The sequence below is a fragment of the Crocodylus siamensis genome, chromosome 5 (genome assembly GCF_052110815.1).
Source record: "Crocodylus siamensis isolate JL-2025a chromosome 5, ASM5211081v1, whole genome shotgun sequence".
NCBI lineage: Eukaryota > Metazoa > Chordata > Crocodylia > Crocodylidae > Crocodylus > Crocodylus siamensis.
In genome coordinates this window covers 146,537,517-146,554,049 of record NC_143399.1, presented here as the reverse complement: position 1 = coordinate 146,554,049, position 16,533 = coordinate 146,537,517, and the positions used below count along the sequence as shown (strand labels likewise).

The 16,533-nt window shown below is 42.3% G+C and overlaps 1 long non-coding RNA gene across 1 annotated transcript in view; it reads left to right on the top strand.

Annotated features, from left to right (window-relative positions):
* LOC149864704 (uncharacterized) overlaps positions 1-16,533 on the top strand; it is a 45,237-nt gene that overhangs the window by 21,570 nt on the left and 7,134 nt on the right. The window contains exon 2 of the long non-coding RNA XR_016442237.1: positions 15,191-15,266. This is a non-coding gene — a long non-coding RNA (uncharacterized LOC149864704). The remainder of the gene's footprint in view (positions 1-15,190; positions 15,267-16,533) is intronic.

Here is a 16,533-nt window from a genome sequence, read left to right as displayed (position 1 = left end):
GTGGTGGCAGATGACAGAAGAAGGAGCAATGGTCTCAAGTTGCAGCAGGGAAGTTTAGGTTGGATATTAGGAAGAATTTTCTCACTAGGAAGGTAGTTCAACACTGGAATAGGTTACCCAGAGAGGTGATGAAATCTTCATCCTTAGAAATTTTTAAAACCCGGCTAGACAAAGCTTTGGCTGGGATGATCTAGTTGGGTATGGTCCTGCTTTGAGCAGCGGGGTGGACTAGGTGACCTCCTGAGGTCCCTTCCAACCCTAATTTTTTATGATTCTAAGATAGATATTTGAAAATCACTTGATCTAAATTCAAAGAAGTTATGGAAGGGAGCCTTGAAGCTAAAAAAAAAAGTTGAGAATTGCTAATCTAGCTAGTGTCAGGCATAGCAGGGGTAGGATTTCACCCTGTTGTGCCTTGCTTTTTCCACTGTTTGTCTCTACCTGACCCCTGGGCTGTACCTTAGGGCAAGGGCATCCCTGCTGCTGAGGCTGCTCCAGAAGAGTCTTACATGCCAGAAACCACCTCCATGGCCCCTTCTGTTGGCCCTGGGAGGGTGGGAGGACCGGAGCAGGCAAGCTTGGCAGCAAAGCTTGGCTCTACCTGTGTGTCTGCCGGCTTGCAGCACAGGGTACTGCTGGGAGCATGGAGTGGGGTGTGGTCAGCACAAGGGATGCCTGGGGCTGGAGAAGGCAGAAGCAGTGGTGGTAGTCCCCAGAGGAGCAGCCACAGACATTGCTGGAGTAGCTGGGGCAGGCACAGCATACCAGATGGGGGAGCAGAGCATTTATCTCCTCACATAAGGGTGTCTTACAGTATGCTTCCCTTGATCTCACTGGCAGACAAGGTTCTTTGGGTAAATGTGATATCTTTTATTAGACCACCTAAATAGTTGGAAAAATGGGTTTTTGCAAGCTTTCAGGCACAAAATGATTAAAGAAGGGTGCTTGTGCCCAAAACCTTGTAAAGAACAATTTTTCCAACGATTTAGTTGGCCTAATAAAAGATATCACGTTTACCCAAAGAACCTTGGCTGTCTTTGTCCTTAGATGAAATATCGATCTCGCAGCACACTAGTGTGCCTTAGTGCATCTTTTGGGAATCTGTTCTAGGAGTTTGTAGCTCAGGACATTGTTTAAGGTACTATAAATCCACACCCAAAGAGACAGTTTGTCTCCCAATCTTGAGATTTCTTGGGTCCTTGTTGGCCCCTGAATGTTCAGAATAGTCTAAAAAACTATTTTACGAGTGTTGCCTTGGATTCAGAGGCTTGTAAAAGCTAGGGGAAAGAGAACAAGAGTAGAAATGACTAATAGTACTCTTCCCTCCCTCCTTGCATACTTCCTGTAGTGAAAGAATTATCCTCGGCCTGACTGGGCAGCCACTGTCACCTCTGGACACTTTACGCTGGAAATATTCCCAGGGAAGCTTTAGGCTGGAGCAGAGATTAGCTGCAATGCCATTAAAAAGTGGTCTCAGTATTGACCTACAAGAGCTCCCACTGGTGTTGCATGCCTTTACATGTCATCCTACCATGGATTGTGCCTCAAAGATGCAGCTTGGCTGAAATGTTGCAATAACTGTGGACCTAATTCTGCACTCTCACCATCATAACTCTCTAAGCATCAGGGGAATTTTTGTTGATTTACACCAGTGGATAGAAGGACATATCTGAGGGCAGACTTTGTTCCCATGTATTTGAGAGATGAAGCAGTTTTTAAAAAAGGGGGGCGGAGGGGGGACTTATTGACATCCTTGGGAATTATGTTATCATGATAAAAATGAACGAAGGAGCTTCATTTTAATTTTGTTTCTACATCTGGGTGCAGATGCTGCTCCCATTTAAATTGGTTACAAAGTTTCCATTGTCTTCAGTGGAGCAAAATTGAGTCCCCAGATGTGTGACACAGAAATATTATTGACTATAGTGGGTGCAGGATCAGGCCCTAACCAATATACTAATAGATACTGAGCAAAATCTCAAATGTTCATCAATAGTCCTCTGAATGCATGTTCCTTACAACCTATTTGTTTTGCAAAAACTTTCAAAAACCTTTTCTTTGTAAATTTCTTAGTTCTTTTTTCCATCCAACTCAATAAGGCTACACATTTCTCTTAGTATTTTAATGTTTCTTCTTTGTGATCTGGATTTTAAAAAATAATTACAGAAGCAATAGATTTTTTTTAAAAACACGCTACTGCTCCTTTTTTAGAACCGCCAATGTTTGGGCTCAGTTGAAGAGTTGACTGATAAATCACATGCTCTAATGATGTTATTCCTAGTATTCTAGCATCAGCAGCTTTATTCCTATTGCTCTCAGCTACTTTCAGTCAGGGAAATAATGTACTTGTGCCACTTTTAATAACCCTCTTCTTATATGCTTTTGTCAGCAATGATATTGCTAGCAATGTTGCCCTTTAAAATATCCTGATGGACTATCTTGGGTAACAGCTTATTGAAGTAAATGGGGCAGGCTCTTTGCAAATGCTGGAAGGCATTGCTGCATTAGTTTACCCTCGGGTCATGGTTATTAACTGCATTTCCTTTGCAATCCTATTCATCAAAAGTAGGAAAATGTATAATGCTATAGCACATGTTACTTAAACAAGACTTAGCACTAAATGTAAAAAGGAACTGTAGGGTGTCTGTAGATATGTAGGGAGGCTTCTTTGATTCTTTGCGTGTTGAAGCAGATTTCATTAATTGAGGCTGTTGGAGCGTGCTAGTTAGCCTACCACCAGCAGTCTCTGGATCTCGTGTACCGGTGTCCCCGTGCTTCACAATGGTGGCAGTGGTGCTTTAACTAAATCTTGTCACATGAAGCACGGGGACACTGATGCATGAGATGCTGCAGGCGTTTTAATTAGAGTGGTTCTCAGAGCCACTGTAATTAAAGACCTCCCCCACCTCTCCAAAGCACATGTAAAACACCTATAACATAATCTCAGCAGGTCAACCACTGATGAGACCAGACTGCACTTCTCCAGATTTCTAGTTCTCTGGTTTATCTATTAGAGTCTTCCCTTCTTCCAGCTTACTGTCTACATTATCCCACTTCACCCTCACTCACCTCCATGAGGTGTTGATTATAAAAGAGGAATGTAAACTATTTAGGCAAATTTTTACTTATCTCTTCTTTCTTGAATTTATGGTTTTTCCTTCAGTCTTTGCAGATCTATGAGACTTGTAAATATGGAATGATTTTTTTTCAACAGTGTTTTATGCTACTTCTTTCCTCGAGCAAAAGGATAGTCGTCATTTTAATCTCGTAGAAAGGTGGGTGTTTCACAGTTCAAAGCCTCTGAAAACTAGAGGCACACCAGTATATTGGTCCATATCAGACTGGCACCAGTAAAAGGAAAATTGATATAATCAGCAATTAGCTTTTTTTTTGGCCAGTGTAGCTGATAATGTCACCAATAAATGCTGCATGCAGGCACACAGATGCAGCATACACACAGCCAGGAATGCAGACCAGCATCTTGCAGACTAGCATCTGGTTGGTAAGTCTGTGGGTGAAGGGGGAGTGGTCAGATCAAGGCCCCCATGGTGAAGAGAGTGGGGCAGGTACAGGTGCTGGTGCTGCCCAGCTGGGACAGGGTGCAAGACAGAGCTGCAGGTGGCTCATCTGGAGGGGGCAGGGAGATGGGGGACAGCTCCCTACTGCTGTTTGCAACCTCAAGGGAGGTATGGGAGAGTCATGTGCCCTCCAGATCTGTACACAGGGTAAGGGCAGGTTGCCCACTGCAGACTTGGGGCCATGGGTTGCACCAGTCTTCCTAGCAGGGGGACTGGTCTGGGGCTGTGGTCAGGATGTGCCGGGGTGGGGCAGGCAGTGGCAGCACTGGGAAGGGGGGCTATGGGGTGGGCTACAGCCACCCCAAAATTCCCTGAACCCCACTATATTCCCCGTCCCAGCACTGCCACAAGTTGAGTTTAGAAATGGTTTGAATGTGGGGCAGAAATTAGATGTAATAATGATACATATCACTCCCAAGGCTGTGTACAACAGTGGGAGCCACCCCCCCTTCCCACCCCTCAGTGCCCCATGAATGAACTGCCCACAGCTCCATCCCACACTTTGCCCCGCCCTGGCTGGGCAGCACCTGCCTCAGCCCCATCCCCAACCCCTCCCTCACCATGGGGGTCTGTATCTGCCCGCGCATGCCCCTTTCCTTCCCCATGCCCCTTCCCCTGTGCAGACTTACTCACCAGACGCTGATCTGCAAGCTGCCAGGCTGCATATTGGCTATCGGATTGGTATCAGCCAGTTGGCATGGTTGGGAGAGGATTATCTTTTTGCCAGTGCTTCCCAATTCTTTGCATGGCTAAGTCCCTGGATACAATTTTTGTCACTCTGCATGGCACAGTCACTTGCAAGATGTAAGATGCATAGTCAGTCTGACATCTCAGACTTTCCATTTACATTGGAAAGTTGTAGCTTATACACAAGCAGTGATCTTGATTATTTGAGGAGAGTTACAAAGATCATAACTAGATACTGTACCATGAAAATACATGATTATTTTTTCACTCCTAGGAGCTATGAAGGATCATGGGTTCCAGTCCTGTGTCTGTCTTCCTGACTGTCAGTTTCTGTTGATTGAGATGAAAGCACAGCTGTCCTTTTTCAAGTATGGTTTTCAGCCAGAACCACTGAAAGCGAATGGAAAATATGCTGGATCATGTTGCACTGTACTGCACAAAAACGCTCCTATCTTATTAAGTTCCACTATACCCGTTGCTTTAATAAATCTTAACTACTTTTTTTCCCTGTCCATACACTTTATACATAAGTCTGTCAGCCCAAAGACTAGTTTCAGTTGCATAGACCTTGAGTCTAGAGTAGTGCAGTGAAGTTGATGAAGCTGCTATGAATGGTAAGCCACTTAACTGAAAGAAGAATTAGCTTTGTTCAGTGCTTGGTGGTGATTATTTACTAAAGGGTGGTGATTATTTACTGAAGTGTATTTCTTATGGTAGAATGTACATGGCTCATATTCATTGCTGATTGCTCTGAAAGTTTCACCTCTGATACTGAGGCATATTGGAGAGTAAAAATAAGTCTCCTTGTGCATAAGGCATAAATGAAATCAATTTAAACATGTCACTGTGCTCTTAAAGCCCCAACAAAAAGTCCCTTAAGGTTTAATTTTCTCAAGTCTGTGAACTTTACACAAGACTCAAGGTGCCGACATCCTTGTATGATTCATAAAGAAATATTCTGTTTACACATGAACGTAAGCCTCCATAAGTCGAGTTTAGAAATGGTTTGAATGTGGGGCAGAAATTAGATGTAATAATGAAAAGCATTTGATTTTCCCAGAAAATGTGTTAGTTACAAGGTCAGCATCTGAAACTGATGTACACATTCTTGTTACTATAAATGCTGTTACAGGGCTCCTAATCCAGAGCTCTCATTAGGGGGTTTGTCACTCAGCTATAAAAAACAGTATATTGGTAGTAAACATCTCAATTTAGATGGCTTTTTTTTATCATAAACTAAATTTTAGAAACAGGAGAGGATTTTATTCAGAGACATAACAATCAAGGTGGCAGCAGTGGCAGTAGCCAGGCTAGGTCAGACCAACAGCAGTAGCAGTTGCCACCATTTTTGCACCCCTTCTGTATGTTCCAACCTTAGTTGCAGTACTAAATTTTCTGCCATTTTAAAAACGTAAGAATTGATACAATAGGTCTTCACAAGTAAAATTCTGAAGTCATTGGATGTTTGCCCTACTCATAGAACTGCATTGCATAGGTGCAGAAATAAAGATCATCAAGTTGGGAAACTTTGATTATATTATAAGTTTAAAAATAGATGGTTAAAATAGATTTGTGAGGAGGAAGTGACTTAATTCTAATTGGCTGATTTGTAAATATAGATTTAAATTTCTTTGTACAACTAAAGAAAGGGGCTAGTCTCATAAATATCATCACACTAGATATTTATCCTTTTAAACCATTCTAATGAGTATTAAAACTTGTTAACTGGGTAGCGTCCATTGACTTAATATCAAATCTCATGACTAAAACCCTATAAATATCTGATAATATAGGCATTTGCTCTTTTGTAAATCAGTTTTTTCAGTGTGAAGTGAGAGAGGAATTCACTGTCTCTCTCCTCTATATGGAACAATAAGGATGTGTGAGAATAAGTTTTTATTTCTTTCAGGAGAGTCCGAAGCCCCCTGCCTTTTATCAGCTAACTCTCATTCTGTTGTTTGGTATCATTGATCATAATACTCTCCAAAATCAATGGATAACATGTTGTATCTGTCCAGCAAACTTCATGGGAGTAGTTGTTTGTCTTGGGGTGAAGGGGCAGGAGCTTCAAACATATGGAAAAATAGCTGCATTAGAATGGGAACCCTGACCATCTACCTCCCATATGCTCACTTTTCATGTTAGGGAGGCAATAATGAGTATAGGTCTATAGTAATAAGCAAGATCACACTACCTAGCTCAGCATATGGCTACACTGCTTCTCTCAGTACCCTGATTGAACCTGGAAATGATGCACAAATGATCTTTTGCAGGAGGTAGTTGAGGGCTGATCTTGCACTCTTTGCATTTCACTGGCAATTACTGGGACCTAAAATAATTTGGTTATAGTCAACATTTTAAAACTTGGACGGCAAACATTATACTCTCAAAAATTAGGAAAATTTATACTGTATTTGAAGTGCTGTCACAGTTCTTAAGATAAATGAGAACTATTAGTGCTCAACACCTCTGGAAATCAGGACGTGTCTTTTGAGGGGGCTATCTTTCTACATTTCAAAGTGTTGCCCTTTGTGCTTTATTTGCAGACCCCTAATGCAAAGAGCCATTTATCTCCAGCAAATATGGCTGATTACTTCAATCTCCATACTTCTGAATGATAATTCAAGCACAGTCAGTGTTTCTGCTATGACATGTACATTGTCTATGTCATGCAGACTCAGTAGTTCTTATCATTTTGACAACTGTCCAGTAAGCCCAATAAGTGGTGAGCATTGTATTAAAGTGCATATAGCCTGCTCAAAAGGAATAGACTAAACCACTTACCTTCTTTTCTTGTATTTTTAAACTTTTTAAAGCTTTTAGTCAAATAATGTTTACATTATAGTTGCTTCTGACCTCAGTGGAAAATCAGAACTTCATCGCTGTCTTTTTTTAAATAAGAAAAATTAATGAAAAAAGAAGTGATGTCCCAGAGATTTACAATGCAAGTTCAGGACAGGATGCAAAAGGTGGATTGGAAAAAAGAAACAGGCAGTGAGTAAGAGGAGTAAAGATTTTTTGCATACTCCCCACCTGCCAACTTGTTATCAGATGGTCATGTTCTGGACATTTCCAGGAAATATTATATGAATTTAGGAAGGCCAACCGCACCTTGACATGCATCCACAGATGCATCTCGAGCAGGTCCAAAGAGGTGATCCTCCCCCTCTATGCGGCACTGGTCAGGCCGCAGCTGGAGTACTGCATCCAGTTCTGGGCGCCACACTTCAAGAGGGATGTCGACAGCATGGAGAGGGTCCAGAGGAGGGACCCTCGTATGATCAGGGGACAACAGGGCAGGCCCTATGAGGAGAGGCTATGGGACCTGAACCTGTTCAGCCACCACAAGAGAAGGCTGAGGGGGGATCTTGTGGCCTGTTATAAACTAGTCAGGAGGATCAGCAGGCATTGGGGGAGTCGCTGTTCCTCCGAGCACCGCCAGGACCAGGAATAAGAGTCACAAGCCGGCAGAGGGTAGGTTTAGGTTAGATATCAGGAGGGGCTATTTCACAGTCAGGGCAGCTAGGGTCTGGAACCAGCTTCCAAGAGAAGTGGTGCAGGCTCCTACCCTGGGGGTGTTTAAGAGGAAGTTAGATCAACATCTTGCTGGGGTCGTTTGACCCCAGTAATCTTTCCTGCCATGGCAGGGGGTCGGACTAGATGATCTGCTCAGGTCCCTTCCGACCCTAGAAACTATGAAACTATGAATAAATGAGTCTTGATCCTGCAAACACTTGAAGAAAGCCACATATGTGTTTATACATTTGCAGGACCTAAATACCCTATATTATACTGCAGCATCACATCTGATTCAATTTTTATTACCTTCTCACCTCATGTTATAATAACAAAATGACAGTCAAGCACTTCTGCTATTATATTTACGGTAATTTTGAATGATTATATGGGAACTTATACAGGAAAGCATGGCTTACTTTGAACCTCCTACCCTTTCCTCATCTATGGCTTACAATAAGTAGGCACAGTTATCAAACTCTTGTCAGGACTTGTAACTTGTCTGCAATAACAAGGTTAACCAGCAACAGCAGTCCATGCTTTGTGGTTGCATGCCAGTAAAGTACTGACAAATTGAAAACTGTAATGAGAATAAACACATTATGAATATACTCAGCACACTGACACTTTTACATTAGGAACTGCAGTCATGTTAAGTAGTCTTGTCTTACCCTCCCCATCGCTCTTGAAATATGGGACCATTTTAAACCTATCACGTGCTCTACAACAATAGTAATAAATGTGTCCCTTGGGCCATAATCCTGAGGTCCACAGGACATGATTTTGTATGCTTTTTTTTTTCCTGTTTGGTATGTTCCTGCTTACCCCCAGTAAATAAGATTGAAAGTTAATAAGAAGAGTGGTTTTATAAATGAAACCATAAATTGTCATGGCATGGGATATTGTTTTAATTTTAGGCCATCAAAACCTTCCTACAACAATGGGTCTGCTGTTTTTGTTCTTTTAAATTATACTGTTTGATCACTGTTTATGTAAACATTTATTGCATAGTAATACTAAAATAAAATATTTGCTTACAGTCCATTTTCTAACTGAATTCTTCTACCATTATACTCTTGATGTTGTTCTTTAAATCACTTCTGGGGTTACAAGAGGAGAAGTGTGTATCTTCAGGTTTTTTATTTAATATGTAGAAGAACAATGAAGGAGTTAAACCACAGCTTAATGCATTAGTCCTTTACATTTGGAGCCACAGGTCTCAATCTGGCTGTTTATATTTGCAAGTGAAGGGAATGTGGTGGTTTGATTCCACTCCACAGCACATTTCAGTTCAGAATATAAAATAGCACAGTAACAAGCATTTGGTACAATAGGCAGCCAATAATATAATGCAAACTGAAGCACAGCTCTTAGCAAGCAGGTGTGTCACAGTCAGGAGTGAGATAGATTGGCAATGTTGCGTGGGGAAGTTTGTACAATGACTGCCAGCACTGTCTAGAGTAGTCATTATCTTTCTGGTTTTCATGAGTATTATCAAAATGTATTTAATTTTCTCCATCTTCCTGCCCTCCCTCCAAAAAGTGAGATTCTGGTCTGTGCCTCTAGGAGGCACAGCATACCCCCCACAGAGTTTTAGGATAGTAAGCCAATTGTGGCTATGATATGCTTTGGGGCCTTAGGATTAAATTGTGGGAAGGGGTAGGGGCTGAAATAGTATAAGTTAGGTAGCACAGAGAGCTGCTCTAAGTTATAGCAACCCAATGTGAATTGCCTACAGGCACTTTGTGTTGTACAGAACATACTCCCAGCCTTGCCAGGACTTAAGAAGGGGCATGTGTAGGTTAATTCATGGGTGTCTGAGGTATCAAAGTGCCTGAGTCATGGAATTCTCTGCTGCACACTGCATGTTATTTCTGGCCTTTGTGCAGAGTACACAGGGACCATAGTTTAAAAAAAAAAAAAAAAGAGTCCCTCCCAGTGAAAAAGAAACATTGTGAAGCATGGACTATGATAATAAGATATCACATACTTCACTGTCATGATAATGTCATGTATACAGTTAAAATCAGAATGCCAGAGTACGGGTTTATACATAGAGGACCAATTTATGACTGGCCCTGCAAGTGCAGGCAAGTAGTACAAGAAAGCACAAAGGTCTTCATGAAAAGTTTGTGCCTTTACTGTGCCTTGGGAAGCACAATGTTGAAAAAACTGTGAGAAGGAGGAGAGGCCTCAGACTGATCAGCCCTGCTTACCGGACTGTGTTGCTGGCCCATATCTGGAGGTGGGAGCAGATGCTCACTTCCCAGGGAGAGAGCCTCACTGCACTGTGATTAGAGCAGGCGGTTTTCCTATCCCACAGAAAAAGATCAGTTTAAAAATTTCCCCATTCTGCATCAGGACAAGACAAAAACATGACAAAGCATTTAAGGAAAATCTAGAAAAGCCACTTGCCCACATATTGTTATAACAACTGCCTGGGATGTGTCCAGTTTCAAGTCTCTATTCTGACCAGAAACTGGAATGTGTTAGCTCTGTGTCCAAAGGTCATCAAGATCACGTATATTTTGAGGTGGTCTTCTGTCTTTCCTGTTTGGAGGTGTTCAGATTTATATAAACAGGTACTTGTTGGACCAGAGACATGAGATTTCATAGATTTCATAGACCTTGGATGCTGGTAGGGACTTTGTGAGATCATCGAGTCCAGATCCCCTGTCAGAGGCAGGAAGTCTTCAGGGATCAAATGATCCCAGCAAGATAAACATCAAATGCCTTTTGAAAGAGTCCATATAGGTGTTTGCACCACCTCTGGGGAGAGTCTGTTCCAGACCTTGGACACTCTGACTGTAAAGAAGTTTTTCCTTATGTTGAGTCTGAATTGGTCTTCTAGAGGTTTGTGAATGTTAGACCTAGTTATCCCTTGGGGAGCCCTGGTGAACAAGTGTTCTCCCAGATCCTGGTGCACCCCCCTTATGTACTTATAAGTAGCCACCAAGTCCTCCCTGAGCCTCCTCTTTGCCAGGCTGAAGAGTCCTATATCCCTCAGCCTCTCCTTGTAAGTCTTGCTCTCTTGGCCTTTCATCATGTGGGTGGCTGTCCTCTGGACTCTCTCGAGTTTATCCCCATCCCTCCTGAAGTGGGGACCCCAAAACTGGACGCAGTACTCCAGCTGTGGCCTCACTGAGGATGAGTAAAGCGGAAGAATGACATCCTTGGTTTTGCTTGAGATGCATCAGTGGATGCATGCCAGAGTTTGGTTTGCTTGCCAGCCACGGCATCGCATTAGTGGCTCATGTTCATCTTGTGGTCAGTCAAGACCCCCAAGTCTCTTGGCTGAGGTGCTAGCTAGAGTAGCACCACCGAGCCTGTAAGTATAATGCTGTTTTTTTTTCTCCCAAGGTGGAGTACCTTACATTTCTCTATGTTGGATGCCATCAAGTTTTGGTCTGCCCACTTTGCAAGCATGTCCAGGTTGGCCTGTATCCCTAGCCTGTCCTCCAGTGTGACTGCCTTCCTACATAGTTTAGTGTTGTCTGCAAACTTTGCCAGTCGGATCTGATGCCCGAATCCATAAATTCACAGAAATAGGGTCGGAAGGGACCTTGTCTGACCCCCTGCCCTGGGTAGGAGAGAAAACCAGGTTCAAATGACCCCAGCCAGGTAGATGTCGAGCCTCCTCTTAAAGACCCCCAGGGTAGGACCCAGCACCACTTCCCTTGGAAGTTGGTTCCAGCTCCTAGCTGCCCTGACTGAAGTAGTGCCTTCAGATGTCTAGTCTAAACCTACTCTCTAACCAGGTGTGGCTGTTATTTCTCGTTACCCCAGGGGGCGCTAGGGGAAACAAGGTCTCTCCCAAATCCTGCTGGTCCCCCCCAGTGAGTTTATAGACAGTCACCAGATCCCTCCTCAGCCTTCTGTTGTGCAGGCTGAACAGGTTAAGGTCCTGTAGTCTCTCTTTATAGGGTCTGCCCTGCTGTCCCTGGATCAAGCGGGTGGCCCTCCTTTGTACCCTCTCCATATTCCTCCTGAAGTGCAGCGCCCAGAACTGAACATAGTGCTCCAGCTGCAGCCTGACCAGTGTCACATAGAGGGGGAGGATCATCTCCTTGGCCCTGCTTGTGATGCATCTGTGGATGCAGGACAAGGTACGGTTAGCCCTACTGACCATGTTCTCACATTGTTGGCCCATGTTCATCTTGGAGTCAATAACGACTCCAAGACCTCTTTCTGCCACCGTGCTCTTGAGAAGGGAGTTTCCCATCTTATAAGTGCGCTGCTGGTTCCTACTGCCCAAGTGCAGCACCCTGCACTTGTCAGTATTGAAACGCATCCTATTTTTGTTCTCTCTGTAACCTGTCCAGGTCCTGCTGTAATCTGTCCTTCCGTACTAGCGTGCCCACCTCACCCCAAATCTTGGTATCGTCAGCAAATTTAAATGGGGTGCTTTTCACCCCGTCGTCCAAGTCACTAATAAAGAAATTGAACAGTGCAGGCCCAAGGACTGAGCCCTGGGGAAACTCCGCTGACCATTTCCCTCTAGGTCGAAAAAGACTCGTCCATCACTACCCTCTGAGTCCAACCCTTCAGCCCATTTGCAGTCATCTGACTGTGTAGGCATCAATGCCATAGTCACCTAGTTTTTTAATGAGAATGGATGGGAGACAGTGTCAAAGGCCTTCCTGAAGTCCAAAAAGACTACATCCACCACAACACCTGTGTCCAATCTTTTGTGACCTGATCGTAGAAGGCAATCAGATTGGTTTGACGGGACCTGCCCCTAATGAAACTGTGCTGGTTGCCCTTGAGCATCATCCCTGCTGCTGGCCCATCACAGATGTACTCCTTGATAATCTTCTCAAAGAGTTTCCCCAGGATTGAAGTAAGACTAATGGGCCTATAGTTGCCTGGGTCTTCCCTCATCCCCTTTTTAAAGATGGGGACCATGTTGGTTTTCTTCCAGTCATCTGGCTCCTGGCTAGAGCGCCATGAGTGCTCATAAAGATCAGATTGTAAAGATCCAGATCATTAATGAAGATACTGAAGGGTACTGGCTAAAGCACTGAGTCCTGCGGGACTCCATTGGTACCTTGCACCATGCTGATTTGATGTGGTATATGAGAGACTAGGATGGATTAAAGAAACCTAGACACCTAGACCCAACATTATACGTGGTCTCCCCATTGTTATGTCCTTTTTCCATTAGGAGTGATTGTAATAGGGAGGTGGGGGCAGTATCTCCCATTCTCTAAGACAACAGCTCATGTGCATCTGCTTGAATGAATGGGCTGGGCCCGTAACACTCAAATATTTCCCTATGTTATAGTATCTAACATCCAAAAGTAATGCAGCTCTGAAACATCTCAGTAGGGTAGCCTGACCTTGCAATCTGATCCATGTTGGCAAACTGTAAACTCAGTGTGGAAGGCTCATGAAGTCAGTGGGAGCCTCCACTAGCTAGCAGGGTCTGCCAGTAGAGATCACATTGGAGGAATTGGATCACCACTTGTCCAGCGTTTGTCTAGTTAGCCATACTGATAAGCTCAGTATGCCAATAATCTTAATGTAATTTAGAAAAAAATCTCTGTCGCTAACTGTCACTTTTTGGGATAACTCTGTCAGGTTTGTCAAAGTAAGGATACATCTATACTGCATACAACAGTGCATTGTACAAATTTGCAGTGGCATGGAGTTCCATGCAGTCTAATTAACCCTGCTGAGAAGTCTTTGGCTGAGCTAGCCAGAATCCACTATTTCCTATTTAGATGTATGCGCTCTAATCCAAAACCAATTGTAAATCACAATGGGGTGCGCATTACTAGACAGTGAGTACACTGTCAAGCCAAAAAGGTTTCATTTCAGGTGCATTATAAAGCAGTATTCAGTGATTACATGGACTTTACAAACAGTTTTAAGGAAAAAAACTGTCTTCAGATTTAAAAAAAATGTTTTCCCTTTGACTTTTTTTGAACCATCACCATGACCTGAAGAGAATTATACCAGATTAAACATAAACCTGCTATAAAACTAGACCTTCTTATATTTTTTTTAAAAAACCACAAGATCAATTGTAACCTCATGTAAAACAGATCCTTATTTGAGTTCTCCTTTCTTATGTTTTTACTATCTTATCACATAAGACTTCGACAGAACTTTGGGCTGGAACCCAACAGAACATATTGGGCCTGAGGATAAATCTCGACATCACAATCATGCCAAAGTGACTTTTTCAGCAGTAGGCCAAAGAAAATTGGAAACGAAGAGAAACAAAGGTTGGGTTAAGGATAGGGCAAGAATAACGACTATAGATCGAGGGAGAAGAGGAGGAAGGTGTGGGTATAACAGAGTAAAGTTCAGATAGGGATAAAACTTTTCAGCTTCATCTAGGGCTTGTAGTAGTTTGAAGTTTTCCCGGTACTAATTGTTTTGTTACTCCTGTTGTAACAGACCATTGGTGGAACCAAACAAATCCCTGCCACATACCATTTCCATGAAGAACTCTTCAGGGGCAACATTTTTCACCTGCATGCAGACACTGCTAGAAAACAACATAGGAAAAAAATAGGAATGGCAGTGATGATGGCTCTCTTTTAGCCAAGAGCAGAGCAGGGAGAGATGTCTAGATAAACAGATTGTGATGTAAAGGGAAAAATGATAAAATAAGCCCGAAGCTTCCTGAATTACAAAGGTTGAAGAGAAGTTTCATTAAAGAGTTATATCACAACTGTATCCCCCTGCATCTGCAATGAAGAGTCAGATTTTTCACCCAGTCAGCCATTTTTTTAAGATGTTTACAGCTATGCGCTTGTGTTTGCTCACAGCTATAAATTACATTCTGTGGCCAGATCAGGTGGAAATTGTCACTTCTGTCTGTACTTTAAGAAATTATTCCTAGCATCAGTGGCGCAACATGCAATATTGTGAAAGTGACCAAGTTACATCTTTTATATACACGTTTTAGCATTATCCAATATTTTACTGAAGTAACTGTCACATGACCTCTTATCTATTCTATTTTGGATAGCATTGAGGATTGACTTTGACAACCATTCCTGCAAAGCAGTTATACAGACATTTATCAGTAGATAATCTACTTCCTTCCATGAGTTGCTTATCTCACTTGTATGTGATGCGCACTTGCATTTCTGTTATTTAGAAATTTTTGAGCAATGTAGAGACAGCTTTGATACGTTCTCAGAATTAAGATAGTCTCTCCTCTTTTTTATAAAATAAGCAGTCTCGCACTTTTAGGATCCTGTCAATATAATGTCAGTTTTTTACTTCTCACTCAAAGCCTAATTCACTTATTCTCCACAAACTTGAAATCCTCTTCATAATGGTCCCTCCTGACTTTAAAAATCTATGAATTGAAGCAGCAGAATGCACGTTTGGTTTAATTGTAGTGCATTCTCTGATAAGATGGTTAATCACTTTTGTTTTATTTATTTTAGAATCGTTTTATGAGAAGGATGAAAAATGATCTCCAAAGTCTCCAGAAGGATCATACTTAAGCCTTAGGATAGTCAGGTAAAAAAATAGGAATGGCTTATGACTTACGAAGATGTGTACAGACATGCATTCATAGGTGGAGATAGGTGTACTAAAACAATTTCTGTCTTTTGTTTTGTAAAATGATGAGGGAAGATTGTTGATATATTTTTTTGGAAATTCAGCATTTGGATCAACTTGATAAGGAAGGAGGAGCTTTGTGAATTGAGCTACTTTTGAGGTAAACTCTCTCATTCTTTGTTGATGTTTTCTGCAACAACAGAATCCTTTTGGGGGCCTGATCAAGAAGTTAAACTAAATTAATGGGCCAGCTCTAGCAGTAAGCAGCTGCTCATTGTGTACTTATAAATTAGAGAACAAAATACACAATAAAATACAATTGCATGTTGGTTCAGGAACTTTTAATCTTCTGGATATGGTTGATAAACCTTTTTAGTGATCTGGTACAAATAAAATTATTTGAAACACTAAGCATTTTTGCCATTCAGAATTTTCAAAAGGAAGGTGTACATTTATTTTATATCATCATTTTCCTGCTTCATCTATAGAATCAGTTGCAGGTCAGGACTAAACCTGTGTTGTAATTATGTCTTTTACATGTTTACTTCAATGAAGAACAAATTCTGACATGCTTGCTTATGAAGAAGTGAAAGGACAGAAGTAGAGAGATGCCACTACACAGGGTTTATCTAAACTCGTGCTTGGGTGGTATCCCTTCAGTGAGTCATCCATACACAGTATCCCACCTAAATTTACTGATGCTTTCAACCTGGGTGAGTTCAGCTAGCAGGGAGGCATGATTCAAAGTCTGGGTTTTACTTGCCTTCAGGCCGCCTGCCCACTTCGAAGTGAAGATGTAGACTAAATCACACAAATGCTGCTAGTCTTCTGATGCTTTCTCACAATCCCCCTCTCCACGTGCCCAGAAAGATAAACAAGTTCTCTCATTAGTTACTGGGAAAGAACCACAGAGCAGCTAATCTTCCTGCAACACAAAGAACCACAGGGCACAAACAACCAAGAAGGACAGACACGCACACACGCACGCCCCCCCCCCCCCCGAGTGGATGTAAAGCGACTTTGGTAAAACTTTGCAGTGTGGCTGCTCACGCCTTTATAGGCTAACCTACTGATTACCTAAGCCAGCTTTGCAGTGGAGATGTACCTTAAGGGTTTCCATATCTCAGGTTTCAGTTTAACTATTGTTTGCCTTTTGTGACTGTTCAAAGACTGAATTTAGAGTAGAATGCACAAGAGTTATTTAACCAAGCAACATCCATTATAG